Source organism: Aquarana catesbeiana, linkage group LG02, assembly GCF_042186555.1.
Source record: "Aquarana catesbeiana isolate 2022-GZ linkage group LG02, ASM4218655v1, whole genome shotgun sequence".
NCBI lineage: Eukaryota > Metazoa > Chordata > Amphibia > Anura > Ranidae > Aquarana > Aquarana catesbeiana.
Window position 1 is genome coordinate 509,762,305 of NC_133325.1, and position 18,574 is coordinate 509,780,878.

Sequence of the window (18,574 nt, forward strand, 5' to 3'; positions counted from 1 at the left end):
GATGACATTTTATTTTACATACAGCAACCTCAAATCTCTTTCCCTAATCTTATGTTAGCCTTCTCAAAATTCAGCAACATATCCAATTTCAAAATTAACATGACCAAATCGGAAATCCTGAATATTTCAGTACCCCCTAATATCGTATCACAACTTAAACAAACCTTCCCCTTTAGCTGGCAAAAGAATAAAATGAAATACCTAGGCATATATCTTACACCTAAATTGACATCTCTATTTCGCACTAACTTCCTACCCCTCCTTAACACAATCAGACCCGACTTGCAAAAATGGACACAATTAGCACACTCCTGGTTAGGGAGGATTAACATAGTAAAAATTAACGTACTACCCAGGCTGTTATTCTTGCTTCAGATGATACCCTTTGGAATCCCTGCGGGATTCTTTACATTGATCAGATCAATGATATGCAAGTATGTATGGAACGGAAGGCGACCCAGGTTGGCCAGAAATATATTGATCAGATCTAAACGACAGGGAGGTCTAGCATTGCCTAATGTTAAGCAATATTTCTTAGCCATAATATTGAACAGAATCTCTGATTGGAAGTATTATAAAGATTCCAAAATATGGGTTCAACTTGAAGCATCATTAAGTCAATCTAACCTTTCCACCCAAATTTGGATCCCAAGGAAACACTGGACTATGTCTGCAAACACCTCACCACTTACTCATTCAACCCTCATGATTTGGGACCATCTATGTAAGTCATATGGCTGGCAATACAACTCCCCTCTGCTGCCACTTACTGGACATGAATACTTCCCACCCGGCAATATGGATCCCAAATCTTTCAATTGGAATTTGGGCAACACACCTCTTCTACATCAAGTTACCACCCTGACGGGCATAGTACCCATATCCACATTACTGCCTAACACAACGGCCACTCTCATGGATCAATAAAAATACCGCCAATTGGCTGCTTTTATCCATTCCCTCTCTTAACCTTTCAGGTCCACGTCGGATCTTACACCTATAGAGGGGGCCTTCTTGGATGACCAACCAGTGGAGAAACCTATCTCATACTTTTATCAGGCATTACAATCTCTATCTACTTCTATCTACTTCTACTTTAGTTTTATAAGTAATTGGGAAAAGGACCTTCATAAAGAGATATCAGAAACGCAAATATCCACTATTCTATTGATGGCCCATACATCCTCCACCGCATCAAAAACAGCTGAAGTAAATTACAAACTGCTCACAAGATGGCACTACACCCCAGCAGTGCTTCACAGAATATTCCCACAGGCATCACCCCTGTGCTGGAGGGGATGCGGAGAAAGAGCCACACACGCCCACGTTTGGTGGTACTGCCCCATTATCCGCCCATACTGGCTGACTATTCTACATTGGATAAAAGAGATCCAAGGTTTTGAAATACCTAATGATCCATGGGTGGTATTACTTCATTGTACAGGCTCACCAGCAGGAACGTACAAAAAGTCAATAACGCCCCATTTGCTCAATGCTGCAAAAGCCCTCATTCCACGTTTCTGGAAAAAAACTTCCATCCCCTCGCTGCGTCATTGGCTGTTGGAAGTGGACCATACATATTACATGGAGGACCTTACATATTCTCTTAAAAATAAAGCAGATTTGGCAACGAAGATATGGTCCTGCTGGTTCGCCTTTAAATATTCTACTGCATATGCAGAAATTATGTCCAAAGATGTATAAATAATCTATGCGTGTTAGTTATGTTGAGTTGGGACATGTGGACTGGGACAGACCCCCCCTCCCCCCACCCTCTCCCTCCCTCCTTCTCTTTTTTCTAGCTTCTATATTCAATCTTTTCTCTAGCCTTTTTCTTATCCCATCTCTCTAACTATAAAGTTTCTTCTTTTTCTCTATACTGAGGATTGTACTATAGTCTGATGGTTTGTGACGGACCCCCATGGAATATTGGTTAATGTAGAGACATTAGACACTATCTATAATCAAGACTGTATAACATAGCTTTATACTAACCTTTCGCTGGTCGTCTGTCATTATTACAACGCGCCATTTATATTAGATGGCCCTTCATTGTTTGTACTATGTGTACTGCTGGGTATATACTATATATGTTGTATTCTTTTTCATTACTTTTCAATAAAAACCAATTAAACAAAAAAAAAAAAACCCCTTACAAAAAACAAATATAAGCTATAGCAGCAACTAGGTACAAACAAGCATAGATAGGTGTAAAATAAAAATATAGGAAAATTCCAACAACAGTGCTAAAAAACATGTTGCAAACACATGTATCGTATTCAAAAGTGCTCAGTCCAGAAAAAAACTAAACTAAAAAACGGGATTTACTAAAACATTTAATGTGAAAATGGCTTAATGTAGCTTAACGTATAATAAAGTGCCTAAACCTCAATCAATTGCCCTAAAATTTTGCACAGCCCAAGATCTCAACTTCCCAAATCTATCCAAAAAGTTTCATGTGATTCTGTATATCACAAGGCAAACTATGGACATTAAGCTTGTTTTTTGGAGAGCTTAACATACAAAAAAAGACCTTAAATGTTAACCAATTTCCCCCATACTTCACACAATGGAAGACTCTATTCATGCCAACATATTCTGAACATTTCAGCTCATTTGGTTAATCTCACTAAAAGTTATTCACATTAAGCTATATTTTACAATGCTAAAACATTTAATGTGAAAATGGCTTAAAGTGGAGTTCCACCCATTTTACACAGTTCCACACTCTGGTATCCCCTGTAAAAATCCTTTTTGCCATGGAAATTCTTTTTTTTTTTTTTTTTTTAAGGAAATTCCTTAAATATCTTTTTTTTCTCTGGCATTTCCGGTATTCCCCGCCGAGGCGATTACGTCACTAGGTGATTTGCAAGCGCCCCTGGGATAACAGCGTCATGTATCCCAGGAGTCCTTGTGAATCGCCTAGTGACAAAGTCTCACGATGATTGATGGAACGTCCACTGTCGCCGCTATGGCATCATGTCAGGACTCAAGAGGAAGGAGCACCATGCGGTGGCATTACTGCGCAGGCACGAGATGTGGAGGTGCCTGCTGCACCGATTCTCGGAATTCTCGGAATTCTGCGCACACCTATGCCCAGCGATGACATTGCAAGACCCTGACAATCACAGGCATGACTCCTAGAGGCAGAGGCATGATGGGATGATGGGATTTGTAGTTTCACCACATCTGGAGTGCCGAGCTTGCCTAACCCCTGACTTAAGATAAAAAAAATGCATGCATTATGTTGTTAACCACTTGCTGACTGCCTCCTGTAGATATATGTCGGCAGAATGGCATGGCTGCGCAAAGTAACATACCTGTACGTTACTTGGAATTTGCCACCGATACCCGCGATCGCCTCATGGAGAGGACAAATGGGGAGATGCTGATGTAAACAGCATCTCCCCGTTCTGCCTAGTGACAGTGTCACTGATCTCTGCTCCCTGTCATCGAGAGCAGAGATCAGTCACGTGTCACACACAACCCATCTCCCCTACAGTTGGAACACATCCCTAGTACTGACTTAACCTCTCCCTGCCCCCTAGTGGTTAACCCCTTCACTGCCAGTGTAATTTACACAGGAATCAGTGCATTTTATAGCACTGATTGCTGTATAAATGACAATGGTCACAAAAATGTGTCAAAAATGTCTGACATGTTCCCCATAATGTCGTAGTCACAATTAAAAAAAAAAAAAAAAAAAAAAAAAAATCGCTGATTGCCGCCATTACTAGTAAAAAAAAAAAAAAAATAAATAAAAATGCCATAAAACTATCCCCTATTTTGTAAACGCTATAACTTTTGCACAAGCCAATCAATAAACGCTTACTGCAATTTTTTTTTTACCAAAAATATGTAGAAGAATACATATCGGCCTAAACTGAGGAAAAAAATGTTTTTTTTTATATATATATTTGGGGGATATTTATTAAAGCAAAATGTAAAAAAAATAATGAGTTTTTTCAAAATTGTCGCTCTTATTTTGTTTATAGCGCAAAGAATAAAAATCTCGGTGATTGAGGTGATCAAATACCACCAAAAGAAAGCTTTATTTGTGGGGAAAAAGGACATCAATTTTGTTTGGGAGCCACGTCGTACGACCGCGCACTTGTCAATTAAAGCGACTCAGTGCTAAATCGCAAAAAACGCACTGGTCAGGAAGGGGGTAAATCCTTCTGGGGCTGAAGTGGTTAAGGACAAACAAGGCTTTCTATTTGTGAATATTGTCCTGCAACAATTATATTTTGCAATCCATAGACAATTAAATGTAATAAAACTAAACAAAAGGCATTTTTTTCTTTCGGTGTATATATATATTATATATATTATATATAGACACACACACACACGTGTCAAAAATATTAATAAGCAAAGCAAACAAAAAACTGAAAAAAAAAATGTAACTATTAGTTAATAAAATAGAAAAGAAAAAAAAAATCACCAGGGAAAATTACAATTGAATAGAGAAGGAGAATATAGAGTTAATCAGTGCTGATTAGAGAAAACTAAAGGGTTAATAAGGAGTTCAACAGAGGAACATTTAATTATAAAAATTTTTTTTTTTTTTTTTTTTTTTTTTTTTTTTTTTTTACTTGTTAAGGTTGCTTTAACTCTTCACCTGCAAATCGAAGTTCATCCCTTTAATCTGTAAATGCAAAACACAGAAAGTTACAATTGATACAATGATTCAATGTAACTTTCTGTGATGTGGTTGCTGATAAACATTGCCAGCCTGCTTCTTTTTTTTGACAGCCCCTGCTGAATTGTTGGGTACTGAGACGGGAAGCGTCCTGGCAGCAGAGCAGAAGGACTAGATGTACTAGACATAATCTGTGTACACTAACGACATGTTTTTGGGCGTGTCTAGTGCGCCCAAAGTCAGCAACTGGTTAAGGATTGCAAAAAAATGGTTAAATGTGAATAACTTTTGGGGTAATTTACCAAACGAGCTGGAATTCTTGAATAGGTTTGGGAAGTTGAGAACTTAGGCTGTGCAAAGTTTCAAGACAATTGAATGAGGTTAAGGCACATTATGGTGCGTTAAGCTCTTTATATTAAATGTTTTAGCATTGTAAAATATAGCTTAATGTGAATAACTTTTGGTGTGATTTACTAAATGAGCTGAAATTTTCAGAATATGTTGGCATGGCTAGAGTCTTTTATTGTGTGAAGTTTGGGGAAAATTGGATAACATTTAAGGTCTTTTTTGTGCGTTAAGCCACATTAAGCTCTCCAAAAAAACAAGCTTAATGTCCATAGTTTGCCTTGTGGTACACCGAATCGCATGAAACTTCTTGGATAGGTTTGGGAAGTTGAGATCTTAGGCTGTGCAAAGTTTCAGGGCAATTGATTGAGGTTTAGGCACTTTATTACACATTAAGCTACATTAAGCCATTTTCACATTAAATGTTTTAGCATTGTATAATATAGCTTAACCTGAATAACTTTTGGTGTGATTAACCAAATGTGCTGAAATTTTCAGAATGTGTTGGCATGGATAGAGTCTTATATTGTGTAAAGTTTGGGGAAAATTAGTTAACATTTAAGGTCCTTTTTGTACGTTAAGCCACATTAAGCTCCCCAAAAATCAAGCTTACTGTCCCTAGTTTGCCTTGTGGAACACAGAATCGCATGAAACTTCTTGGATAGGTTTGGAAATGTAAAAACTGTGCAAAGTTTCAGGGCAATTGATAAAGGTTTAGGCACTTTATTACACGTTAAGCTACATTAAGCCATTTTCACATTAAATGTTTTTTAGTATGTCCCCTAAAAAACAACAAAAGAAAAAAAAAAATTCAAACAAACAATTACTACAAAAACATGTGAATCGTCTTTAAAAATGTGTGTGTGCTCCATCCAGACAATAAATATAGACACTCTTGCTAAAAGATATGCCAGGAGAACTCTTTATAATATGGTGTCAGTGAGATAAACCCACCACCTCCAGATGCAATGGCCACTCACCTCAGAGGAAGACCATAAGGTCAAACTGCACTTTTAGCAGAGGAAAATGACAGTCTTCAATACCTGATCATTTCCATACACATGTTCTGTCTCCCTAGATCCACGTTTGCCTCCACAAATCTCTCTGCACAGGTTAACTGGATCCTTGCCTCGTTTTAGCATGTCACTCAGAAGATAAACAAATATTCGTAGCGCAATATTGCCCAAAAACACTAATTTTATTAGAGTAACAAAAACGTGCTCACATTCAAATCATTAAAACATTGCCTCAGAGTAATCCCAATACAATATTGCCTCCTCACCCTCATTTCCGGGTCACTCCGTGATTCGGAACTGGGTCACATCCCGCCATTAGCTACTAATCTGAGGGGCACTCCCAAAGAGATATGGACAAATCCTGTAAGGTCACTAGAGCATCTCCAACAGCAAGAACAGCATCTCCAACAGCAAGAAGAGGAATTAGAGTAGATATGATGTAGTCGTTGTGGTGTAAAATAAATTCTTTGCACTATTTTAAATTGGATTAGCCGGTCTTTAGTCGATATTACTGCTTGAAATGGGCTGTCCCAGAGATCTTCCCAGACTTCACGGTCCGATTCCTGCTCCTCCGAATGCCACGCAGTAAACAGGGCAAGTATATTATAGAATTGATGGAATTCCTTTAAGATGCCCTCCAGGTCTGTGACATAGTTCCCGGCAGAGGATCGTATCGCAGGAATCAGTTTGATAATAGAGGGTTCCGCTACTAAATTAGCCAACAGTTTTCCATTCTTATCTCCTGATTCAAACAAACAATTTGGCAGCCAGACATTGTGCATCAGACTGTACCAATGAGGTGTAATGGAGCCTTAGCTCCCTTCTGATCTGCGACATGCCAGAGAATGATTCGGGAGTAGGATCCTCTGCGAAAGCTAGTTGAGTGGCCTTAGAGGCAAAATCAGAGTGCAAGACCTTGATAGAGGAAATATATTCACCTCTAGCATGAGCCTTGCACGCCTCCCACACCACATCAAGGGAGGTAGAGTTTTTATTATTCTGAAAAACTTCAGACAGTTTAGGGGGATACCATTTCCTGAACCATGGGGTTACCAATCCAATGTGGCGCCAGTCTCCCAATCCTGGTTCATGGCCCCTACCCAGAGTTAGCAATATTGAGAGTAGCATGAGCCTTGTACGCCTCCCACACCTGCCGGAAGGTGGGAGGCTACGCAAACATTGGAGAGAGCCAAGGCAGAACCAAACATTAAGTCAATGAGAGAACCTGATTTATGGGTACTCGAAACATGGGAATAAAACTTGACCCCCAGGTGCTTCCACCGCCAGATTTCTTGCAAGTTAAAAACATCCGCCCAGACAGCCAGATCTGGAGAGACAGTTCTGAGTGGGTTGGATGTGTCTAGAGCATTATCCAAAATAGCATTTTGAATAGCAATTGAAATCCCCACCCAGGATTAGATGCTGGACCTGGAGAGGAGCTAACTTGGTATATAAACGAGGATGGTGGAATCAAACGGGGGAGGAACATACACATTACCAGTGCCCATCCCTTTGCATACAATTGCAAAATTAAAATGAGATATTATCTACCCCCCGGATCAGTAATGTCTTGCTCCACTGAGTAAGGGAGTGACTTATTCAGGAGGATAGCAACTCCTCTCACGTAAGTGGAGTAATTGACATGGAACCATTGCTTGACCCATGCTCTTCTAAGAGCCAGAATTTTATTACCTGTTAAATGAGTCTCTTGCAAGAATAAAAAATGTGGTTTGTGGGACTGCAGGTATTTAAAAAGGAAAGACCTCTTCACCTTATCATCCAGGCCACGTATATTCCAGGAAAGAAACTTTATGTCCATGTTTGTTGTAACAGAACAAGAAGCTCCAGGGGGGAGCCACACGGGGTAAGCTCCAGTAATGTAGAGGTAAAGGAGGACATTATATTAGTACGTGACCACCTGAAAATGCACCAGTAACTAAGAGGGAGGGAGCAGATCAGGAGGAGAAGCAGATTATATATCCTGAGCAGGTATATGATGAACAAAAACTGAAAAAGAACTCCTTTCTGCTTAGCATTCCCCAACAACTAGCCATGTCAGTTTCAATCACAAACCAAAAGAACAAAATCATCTACTGAATTACAGAGTTCTGGGATCTACAGCCCAGGTTATGTCCAAACTGGGACAGTAGATGAAAGGAGGGGACGGGGGGGGGGGGGGGCACAACCCCCAACAGATCCAGACAGAAGGACTAGCGAACTCTTAACTGTAAAATTCACTTACTAGGGCAGAGAACCTCCCAAATATAAGGGTCAATGCGTTGAAGCAGGATGGACACTCTCACCCATGTCCATCATATTGACGGCCAACCTACATTGCACAGGGACATGTATAGGGGACAGCCAAGCAGTCCCCCATATAGGTGGATGGATGGCTGAGCTGTAAGGTGTTGGAGCTTGCCCTTTATTAAGACTTCGGCAAATGAGTGAGGAAGGAAGGAGTCTATTGTGAAGGGAGAGCAGCCAAAGGTGGATGGATGGCCTGCTGAGCACTCCCTAGGAGGCCAGGATGACAGCGGCTACGTGCGTCTGACCCACAGCCTCCAGTTGGAGCACCACAAACCAGCCATCTCCAGGGAGACTGCAAGCAGGGATGGAGGAGCGGAGACACTGCTATCACAGTGGATCCAGAACCAGGATTGGGTAAGGTGCAGGAAGCAAAGTAGGCCTCAATATGGCGGCGGGCCTTGGAAACGTGCACCCCGTCGCAGCCGGGATATTGCAGCAGAACCAGCTTGCCAGGCATGCAAATACTGGCTGGAGCTGAAGCAGAGGATGTGTGGGAGCTGGTAGGGTGGATGTGCAGGCTCACCAGGCTTTCAGTAGCAAGGATGGCAGTGGATTCAGACAGGGTGATCGAAACCCCTGAGAGTAGGGTGACCAGACGTCTCTGGATTGAGTACACTGTCCCTGGACAAAATATGCTCCCGGATCTTCCCCGGATTCAGGGGCAGCACCTATACCTATTGCTGACAGCCAAGCCCTAGCAGGACATGCAGCAATGTGAATATAGCATAGCAGGGATTGGTGGGCAAACCGGGGGCGTATATGGCCACAAGTGAGTGGAGCTGTCAAATTGGAGCTCTGATGTTGGGGATGGGCGGGGTCAATATGTGGGGCCCCACCCCCTTTGTCAAACAACCTGTGCATAGACAAAAAACTGGCCTTTTTACATTGGTGGTGGTGGGGAGGTGGCAGGGGGACCAATTGTAACTACTGTATGTGTACCAGCAGGTGTATAATTCAGGTTTATTATACACCGCTGCTGGTACACATAGTCGTTACAATTGGTCCCGCCCCTTGCCACCTTTCTCCCCGCCCACCAATGTATAAACACTGTTTGTCAATGCAGGGTTGTCTGACAGAGGGGGTGAAGCTCCGAATATCATCCCCGTCCATCCCCAACTTCAGAGGTTGGACTTGACAGCTCCACTCACTGTCACTGCCTTAGGGTGCCAGAACGAGGGGGCAGTACAATCAGAAACCCTCGGGGGGGGGTGGGGGGTGGGGGGTGTTTGGGCATCCAAATTGAGGATCAGCCTTCCCTGGGGATCTACTGACCTCCCCCTATTCAGCAGAACATATAAAGAGACCGGCTGTACCCATCAATCACTGCACCTGGGCATAATAAATCCTCAAAAGAGGAGAGGGAGCAGAGTGGAAGGCAGATCCAGGATGGTGGAGCAGCACTGCCTCAGAGTTACCAAACAGAGACAACTTCTGAAGATAGCAGGTTTACGCGCTCTATCAAAACTCCTTCCCAACTATCTGCTGCTGCACCGGCCTCTTCTCCCCCCTGCAGAGTCTTCATCTCTGGAGCACACACAGATTGCATACCTCAGCATCCCCCTGCCCTCAGACATTGTGAGTAACTCAGCTACCTACAAGTACAACTGCTTTCTCTGTTAACTAATGATGTACTAAAACAGCCCTGTCTGCAATTCACACTTACGGCACCTCTCCTAGATGATATTAGGCTTTGGTTCACACTGTGCAGGCTTGTTGTGGGTGCAGGAATCACATCTGTTCCCACAACCACCACATACTGAATGGCACCTCCCCACATCTCAGCCCATACTGAGTTTGTGGGAACCACAGGGAAATTACATGGTCAAAAAGACCACCCTTTTTTTTCCTGGCTCTAAATTTTTAAAAGGGTACAGGCATCTTTTTTGCAGAAAACGCAAGCACAGCAGCCCATTCAAATGAATGGGCTATCCTGCCTGCACAAGTGTGAACCAGGGCGAAAGGAGAAGTATGGCTGAAGCTCATTTGGCTGTACTTCTCCTATGGATCACACTAGTGCAGTTTGTTCTGCACTCCTGTGACCCAGATTCAGCTAACAGCAGGCTGAAGTCCGCTGACGGCTGATATTGCAGAGCCTGGTACAAACTCAAGGAAGATCCCAAGAATAAAGTTAGAATCCACCCAGATGCCTGACCACCAGCTGGCTCAGACTCTCAGCGTTCCGACAAAAACCTGAGCTCCTGCCCCCTCCACAGCCCAGCGCTTCATTGAGCATTGGAGGGGCAGAGCAGAGAGTGACTGACAGTCACAGTTCAGAGCGGAGGGGAGTGATCAGCTGTGTTTCATCATTCAGTTCTCAGTGTGGAGCCAGCGGGGAACAGGTGCAGTATTGGAGTGATGCCACATCCACCTTCGTATGTAAGGTTTTTTTTTGTTTTTTGTTTTTTTGTTTTTTTTTATTCCTGAATTTTTTTTAAAATCCCAGTCTTTCATTCCCCAATGTTGCCCTCTCTCCTACCGGGCGCAACATGGACATTTTAGTTTGCCTTACCTGCCATTACATAGCAGGCAGGTGGCAGGAGGAGAGTGCAGGGCTAGATCTAGCCTGTCTGAGGTTTCCTGATGTATTCTGGCTTTCAATCAGTGGTATGGGCTGAAAGCTGGAGGACATGTCGCAGCAGCCCCCATTGCATGCATGATCTACTGATCGCAGGTGCAATGCTTTCCAGGCCCCTGCTGGAAAAAATAAATGCACGTTTTTTCTGCAAAATTCTGTGCATTTATTAATTGTTCCATAGAGGTAAACCTATCCTTTTATCCTGGAGGAAGTGAGTGGAGTCTGGAGGACCACAGTGCATGGACTCCTGTGCCAGGAGGAGATGTAGCAGCAGTTCTGGAGGGCACAGATGAGGTAGAGGTATGCATAGGTTCTTAGCTTCTAAAAACATGAGGCCAGGACATACTGATGACCATTGTACGCCATGAAGAAACCTCCACTTGCTGACCATGCCCACATCCTGCTCACACGCACAGGTAGCGCACCCCATCCCTCCCTCCAAGTTTTTTCGCTCTCATCTTCTTAAAATTTGGTAGTCATATCCCCCCAAAAATTCTAAGAAGTATGATTCACGCATTTTTGGAGCACATTGTTTGGAGTTTTTTGTTTTGTTGTGTTTTAGTTTTTTTTTTTTTTTTTTTTTTCAGTACGGAGCACAATACTCGTGTTTACAGCACAGTATTTGGAATTTTCCTATATTTTTATTTTACACCTATCTAATCTATGCTTGTTTGTACCTAACTACTGTTATAGCTTGTATTTGTTTTTTTTTGTAAGGAGTTTGAACCTGAACACCATAATTATATATATATATATATATATATATATATATATATATATATATATATATATATATATATATATATATATATATACCATTTCAATTAAAGTTTACACCATTTAATCCATATAAGGGCATTCGATATTTCTACAAAAATGTGTTTTTTCATTGTGTATGTTTTTCTAAGCTTTGCAGTATATTTTGAAGATGCTGAAATTATGTAATAACTGATTACAAAGTATTCATCAGTGATAATACAGCAGTTCATTTTAAGAGTTTATGATTTAAATTATAAGACAACTTAACAGAACCTGCTTCTTTACCCCTAGATATGACATGCAGGTCACTATTGCCTACGGATTAGCTTAAGAACATCAGAGGGAATGTAAGAAGCCAATCAAAATTTATGTCAGGACTGGTACTGTCACATTGCTTTGGGCTAATGATGTGTCACTAGGACTCATTGTCATCAGGACCTCTCTGCCTACTCTGAGGTCACTCTTTCTTTTTGTGCTATGTGTCATCTTATCACTTTGAAGGGACACATTCACAATGCTAGAGGGCTAGTAATGTCAATTATTTTACTGTGTGCAGTGCAAACTTCATGGTCAGCGTTAGGAATGACATGTAAGGAAATTCATTGCTACGAAGAAGCAAAAGGAAAAGACATTTTATAGACTACCACAAAAATGTTGCTGCATTTTTCATGCCATGATCTATAGAACATAGATATGCAATATGCAGGTGGTTCAATTGAATCGATACAAAAATATTCATAATTGTTGGCTGTCAATATTGTAAATATGTATTTTGTTCTGTCTGTGAATCAACCGCGCATACTGTGGGATGGAGTTAATTACAGAGCTTGTAACTTCTCCTCTAAGCTTGAGTACCCATGGCACCAAATTGCTTATTGAGTTTATCCTTGCGCCCTTCCAGGCAGAGCACAGTCCCATAAGCTGTCTGCCTCACACATCACCTACAGTTTTGCAGGAGAACCCACATAGTGATAATGTAATTTTAAGACTGCATATTTGGAGCAGCACAAAGTCAATGGAAGTGTCTCAGTCACCTACATCCTAGAAACCAATGATGCTGTGCAGCCAGCACAGTGGGAAGTTATAATTCAGTGGTCCTAGCATTATTGCCACTAAACTAATGACTTCCTGCTACAGCAGAATTCAGAGGTCCTCATGTGTTGAGCAGGCCAAATTTTGCCATTTAGTTGCCACAGGGAACCTCTCGGATAAACTATGCATTGCTGTATGCAAAATAAACCTATCCCCACTTTAGGTTTTGTCAAGCGGTCATATTCTCCAAAAAAACTGGGTGTCAGACGTGATGTTTAATGGTATTTTGAAGGGGGGGGGTTGTTATGTGAGATGACTCCCTACCTCAAGGCCATTACATTCCCATGCTGTAGCAACATCTAGGTAACAGGAGACAGTCTCTGCTAAGTGGAAGTTTAACAACAACTATCCTGTTTTTTTAAGTATCTAGAACCTCCATCTAAACCAGTCTTGTGGTAAAAGGATTAACCCCTTAGGACATTCCTAGTCCCAGAGATAGATCACACTTACTTGACCATGAAGGAAGTAGTTCCACACTTGAAAATAGTTTTCAATGCTTTACTTGCACTTGGTAGGCAGGACAAGAGAACAAGGTGGAATATCTATAACCCGCACATAGCTCTCTACAGCTCCTTGCCTAGCAATCACTGGATGGGTCTCAGCATCCAGAAGTATAAGGCAAAACTTAGTTTGGTGCACAACTAAACAAATTCCAAGTGCAACTCCATTTCACTGATGATCCAGCAGAAAATCTCTTCTTAGGCTTACATGGCCTGCCTTCCTAAAGAAATGGGTGGCATCTCTAGACCTGGACTCTAGGCCAGGGTCTACCAGAAACACAGCCTACTCTAGCAACCATTAACTTCCCAGCAGAAGGGCTGAAAGACCTCTTCTCCCTAGGAAGGAGGACTTCCAAAATATGGCCTCTGCCCAGGAGGGAAAAGGAACCCTTCCTGTTTTGTAAAAGCTAAGTCCAACCCATTGAACACAAGCACACCAGGGAATACCAGCTTACAAAACAAAAGGACTCTCTGTATCCACCCCTAACACAGGACTCTGGAGTCTCCTCCTCAACAGAGTAACTGGCAGGAGATGTCATACAGATTATCCTTAGGAGCAATCAGAGTAAATGGGAGTCTGAGATCTAAGAATAAAGAGGAAGAGGGTTTTAATGTGGGGTCTAATTGTAAAGGGAAGGTCTAATCTGGGGTCTGAGTGTAAAGGTGCATGTGTGTGTGCACGCGCATGTGCGTGGGCTAGGGGTGTGGTCGTGGTATTCTGATATTACTATGAGCGAAAATCCATTACTCAGAAACATGCTAGACAGAACTTTAGCCTAGCCTTTTTCTGTTCATTCTTTTTCCGCCTCTGGTGTTTGGTGGAAAACTGTGCTACTCCATAGTTGCCAGAATATTGGACAATGTCATGCAGTGTAACTTTAGAAATGAGGTGCCCCAGGGATTTTATGGACAAGGAAGGTAAGCCAGAATGACAAGGAGTAATATCATTAAAGTATAAATTTACTGAATATACATACAGTGGGGACGGAAAGTATTCAGATCCCCTTAAATTTTTCACTCTGTTATATTGCAGCCATTTGCTAAAAAGTTCATTTTTTTCCTCATTAATGTACACACAGCACCCCATATTGGCAGAAAAACACATAATTGTTGACATTTTTGCAGATTAAAAAAGAAAAACTGAAATATCACATGGTCCTAAGTATTCAGACCCTTTGCTCAGTATTTAGTAGACGCACCCTTTTGATCTAAAACAGCCATGAGTCTTTTTGGGAAAGATGCAACAAGTTTTTCATACCTGGATTCGGGTATCCTCTGCCATTCCTCCTTGCAGACCCTCTCCAGTACTGTCAGGCTGGATGGTAAACATCCATTTTTACGGAGGAGATAGTGTCACCTTTGAGGAGAGCTGTAGTGTCAGTGAACCCACATCCCTAATAGAATTAAGAAAAAAATTACTCAAACATGAGTGTATATCCTCTAGTGGGACTTTGGATTTGTTGGGTCACTGACAGGTAGGCAAGTATTAAATATATTGAGTAGAGAAGTAGAAATGAAAAAAACAAAAAGATATTTATTATAGAAAAAAATAAAACATAGTAACTATGACATAACATAATGAGCATTAAAATGGATGCATATACATGGAGATGAGAAGAAATAACATTGACCAATTCTATTGTATAGTAACAGATAGAAAAAACCTGATGTTGCGAGGTAATAAAGGGATCAACCTCTTCTTCAGGGGTAATAAGTTTTGGTCACGACAATAATTTATATCTACGGTCAAACGAGAAAAGGGACAAGATTTAGAAGTATATACAATGCATTAAACAATTTGCTGCACTTCCAATATTGGTCCTAGATAAAAATATATTATATATATAGCCAAGCATATATTGGATATTAGTATAGATGCTAACCGTGTGTGCTAATACAAACATCCAAGGCATCCAAGGGGGATCAGTCGGCTGCAGACCCAGAGAGACCAGAAAAGGGACAAAGGCAGGTAGCTGGGACAAAAAAAAGGAACAGGGACACTGAGGAACCTGAAGAGAAAAGAAGCAGTGGGGAGAGGTACCGCTGGGTGGATACCTTCCCAGGAGCTGGCAGGGTTTCCCCAAACGTCAGGACAGCTCCACAAAGGGCGTCTCCAATGGCACCTATTGTCACTCCGTGAAGGAGTAGGACAGAACCAATTCACAGGAAGTGGTCCCAGTCACTATGAAAGAAAAAGTATATGTGAATGAGTAGGGGATAGATAGAGAGATATAGATATATTATATGGGGAGGGTTCGTGGTGGTTGAATTGTCATACAACCACCACTGAATACATTGACAGCAAAAGAGTATATAGGGATGTGGGGGGCAGGATCTAAAGGGTAAGATAATACCTACCCAGCTAAAAACTGTATACAGTAGGTGACCGCGATATTGTGTCAATCTCGCCGAGATTTGACACCTACGAGCCCCGTCGCAGGAGCCAGCGCCGAGATGGCTCACTCATCGGGAAAGGAAAACTTTGTTTTCCTTCCGCGATGAGTGACAGGCAGTGCTGACAGCTGTCTGGTATGAAGCTTGAGGCGGGAACACCGCGCCAAATTTTAAATGAAAAAACCGGCGTGGGTTCCCCCCTCGGGGGCATACCAGGCCCTTAGGTCTGGCATGGATTGTAAGGGGAACCCCCTATGCCGAAAAAAATCGGCGTGGGGGTCCCCCTCAAATCCACACCAGACCCTTATCCGAGCACGCAGCCCGGCCGGCCAGGAAAGGGGGTGGGGACGAGCGAGCGCCCCCCCCTCCTGAGCCATACCAGGCCACATGCCCTCAACATGGGGGGGTGCCTTGGGGGAGGGGGGGCGCCCTGCGGGCCCCCCACCCCAAAGCACCTTGTCCCCATGTTGATGAGGACAAGGGCCTCTTCCCGACAACCCTGGCCGTTGGTTGTCGGGGTCTGCGGGCGGGGGGCTTATCGGATCCCCCAGATCCCGGCCCCCCACCCTGTGTGAATGAGTTTGGGGTACATGGTACCCCTACCCATTCACCTAGGGGAAAAAGTGTCAGTATAAAAAAAACACAGTACACAGGTTTTAAGAATAATTTATTAGTCAGCTCCAGGATCTTCTTCCGACTTCGGGGGGTCTCCTTCCGACTTCTCCCGGTGTTCGGCCTCTTCTCCCGGGCCCCGCCGCTATCTTCTTCCAGCTCTATTGCCAGCGAGGGGCCAGGTCTGCTGCCGCTGTCTTGCCGCCGCTGTCTTGCCGCCGCTTCTTCTTTTCTTCTTCCCCGATGTTGACACGACGCTCTCTCCGGCTCGAATGCTGTGTGCGAGCTGCGGAGCCATTTATATAGGCGGTAACCCCGCCCCCTTACGATGTCATGGTCCCAGCATGCGCAGGGACTCTGGCGTCATAAGGGGGCGTGACCCCAGAGTCCCTGCGCATGCTGGGACCATGACGTCGTAAGGGGGCGGGGTTACCGCCTATATAAATGGCTCCGCAGCTCGCACACAGCATTCGAGCCGGAGAGAGCGTCGTGTCAACATCGGGGAAGAAGAGAAGAAGCGGCGAGACAGCGGCGGCAAAAAAAGCCGCAGCAGACCGGGCCCCTCGCTGACAATAGAGCTGGAAGAAGATAGCGGCGGGGCCCGGGAGAAGAGGCCGAACACCGGGAGAAGTCGGAAGGAGACCCCCCAAAGTCGGAAGAAGATCCCGGAGCTGACTAATAAATTATTCTTAAAACCTGTGTACTGTGTTTTTTTTATACTGACACTTTTTCCCCTAGGTGAATGGGTAGGGGTACCATGTACCCCAAACTCATTCACACAGGGTGGGGGGCCGGGATCTGGGGGCCCCCTTATTAAGGGGGGCTCCCGGATTCCGACAAGCCCGCCGCCCGCAGACCCCGACAACCAACGGCCAGGGTTATCGGGAAGAGGCCCTTGTCCTCATCAACATGGGGACAAGGTGCTTTGGGGTGGGGGGGCCCGCAGGGCGCCCCCTCCCCCAAGGCACCCACCCCCCCATGTTGAGGGCATGCGGCCTGGTACGGCTCAGGAGGGGGGGCGCTCGCTCGTCCCCACCCCCTTTCCTGGCCGGCCGGGCTGCGTGCTCGGATAAGGGTCTGGTGTGGATTTGAGGGGGACCCCCACGCCGATTTTTTTCGGCATAGGGGGTTCCCCTTACAATCCATGCCAGACCTAAGGGCCTGGTATGCCCCCGAGGGGGGAACCCACGCCGGTTTTTTCATTTAAAATTTGGCGTGGTGTTCCCGCCTCAGGATTCATACTAGACAGCTGTCAGCACTGCCTGTCACTCATCGCGGAAGGAAAACAAAGTTTTCCTTTCCCGGTGAGCGAGCCAGCGCGACATTCACAGTACCCTGTCGCCGAGAACCAGCGCGTTGGTATCGCGCTGGAAACACAATCTCGCGGTCAGGTACTGTATTCACAGAACCATTGCTACAATGTAAAGTCATGAGTGTACAGCTTGTATAACAGTGTAAATTTGCTGTCCCCTCAAAATAACTCAACACAGCCATTAATGACTAAACCGCTGGCAACAAAAGTGAGTACACCCCTTAGTGAAAATGTCCAAATTGGGCCCAAAGTGCCAATATTTTGTGTGACCACCATTATTTTCCAGCACTGCCTTAACCCTCTTAACCAGAGCTTCACAGGTTGCCACTGGAGTCCTCTTCCACTCCTCCATGATGACATCATGGAGATGGTGGATGTTAGAGACCTTGCGCTCCTCCACCTTCCATTTGAGGATGCCCTACAGATACTCAATAGGGTTTAGGTCTGGAGACATGCTTGGCCAGTCCATCACCTTTACCCTCAGCTTCTTTAGCAAAGCAGTGGTTGTCTTGGAGGTGTGTTTGGGGTCGTTATGTTGGAATACTGTCCTGCGGCCCAGTCTCCGAAGGGAGGGGATCATGCTCTGCTTCAGTATGTCACAGTACATGTTGTCATTCATGGTTCCCTCAATGAACTGTAATTCCCCAGTGTCGGCAGCACTCATGCAGCCCCAGACAATGACACTCCCACCACCATGCTTGACTGTAGGCAAGACACACTTGTCTTTGTATTCCTCACCTGGTTGCCGCGACACACGCTTGACACCATCTGAACCAGATAAGTTTATCTTGGTCTCATCAGACCACAGGACATGGTTCCAGTAATCCATGTTCTTAGTCTGCTTGTCTTCAGCAAACTGTTTGTGGGCTTTCTTGTGCATCATCTTCAGAAGAGGCTAACTTCTGGGATGACAGCCATGCAGGCCAATTTGATGCAGCGTATGGTCTAAGCACTGACAGGCTGACCCCCCACCCCTTCAACCTCTGCAGCAATGCTGGCCGCACTCATACGTCTATTTCC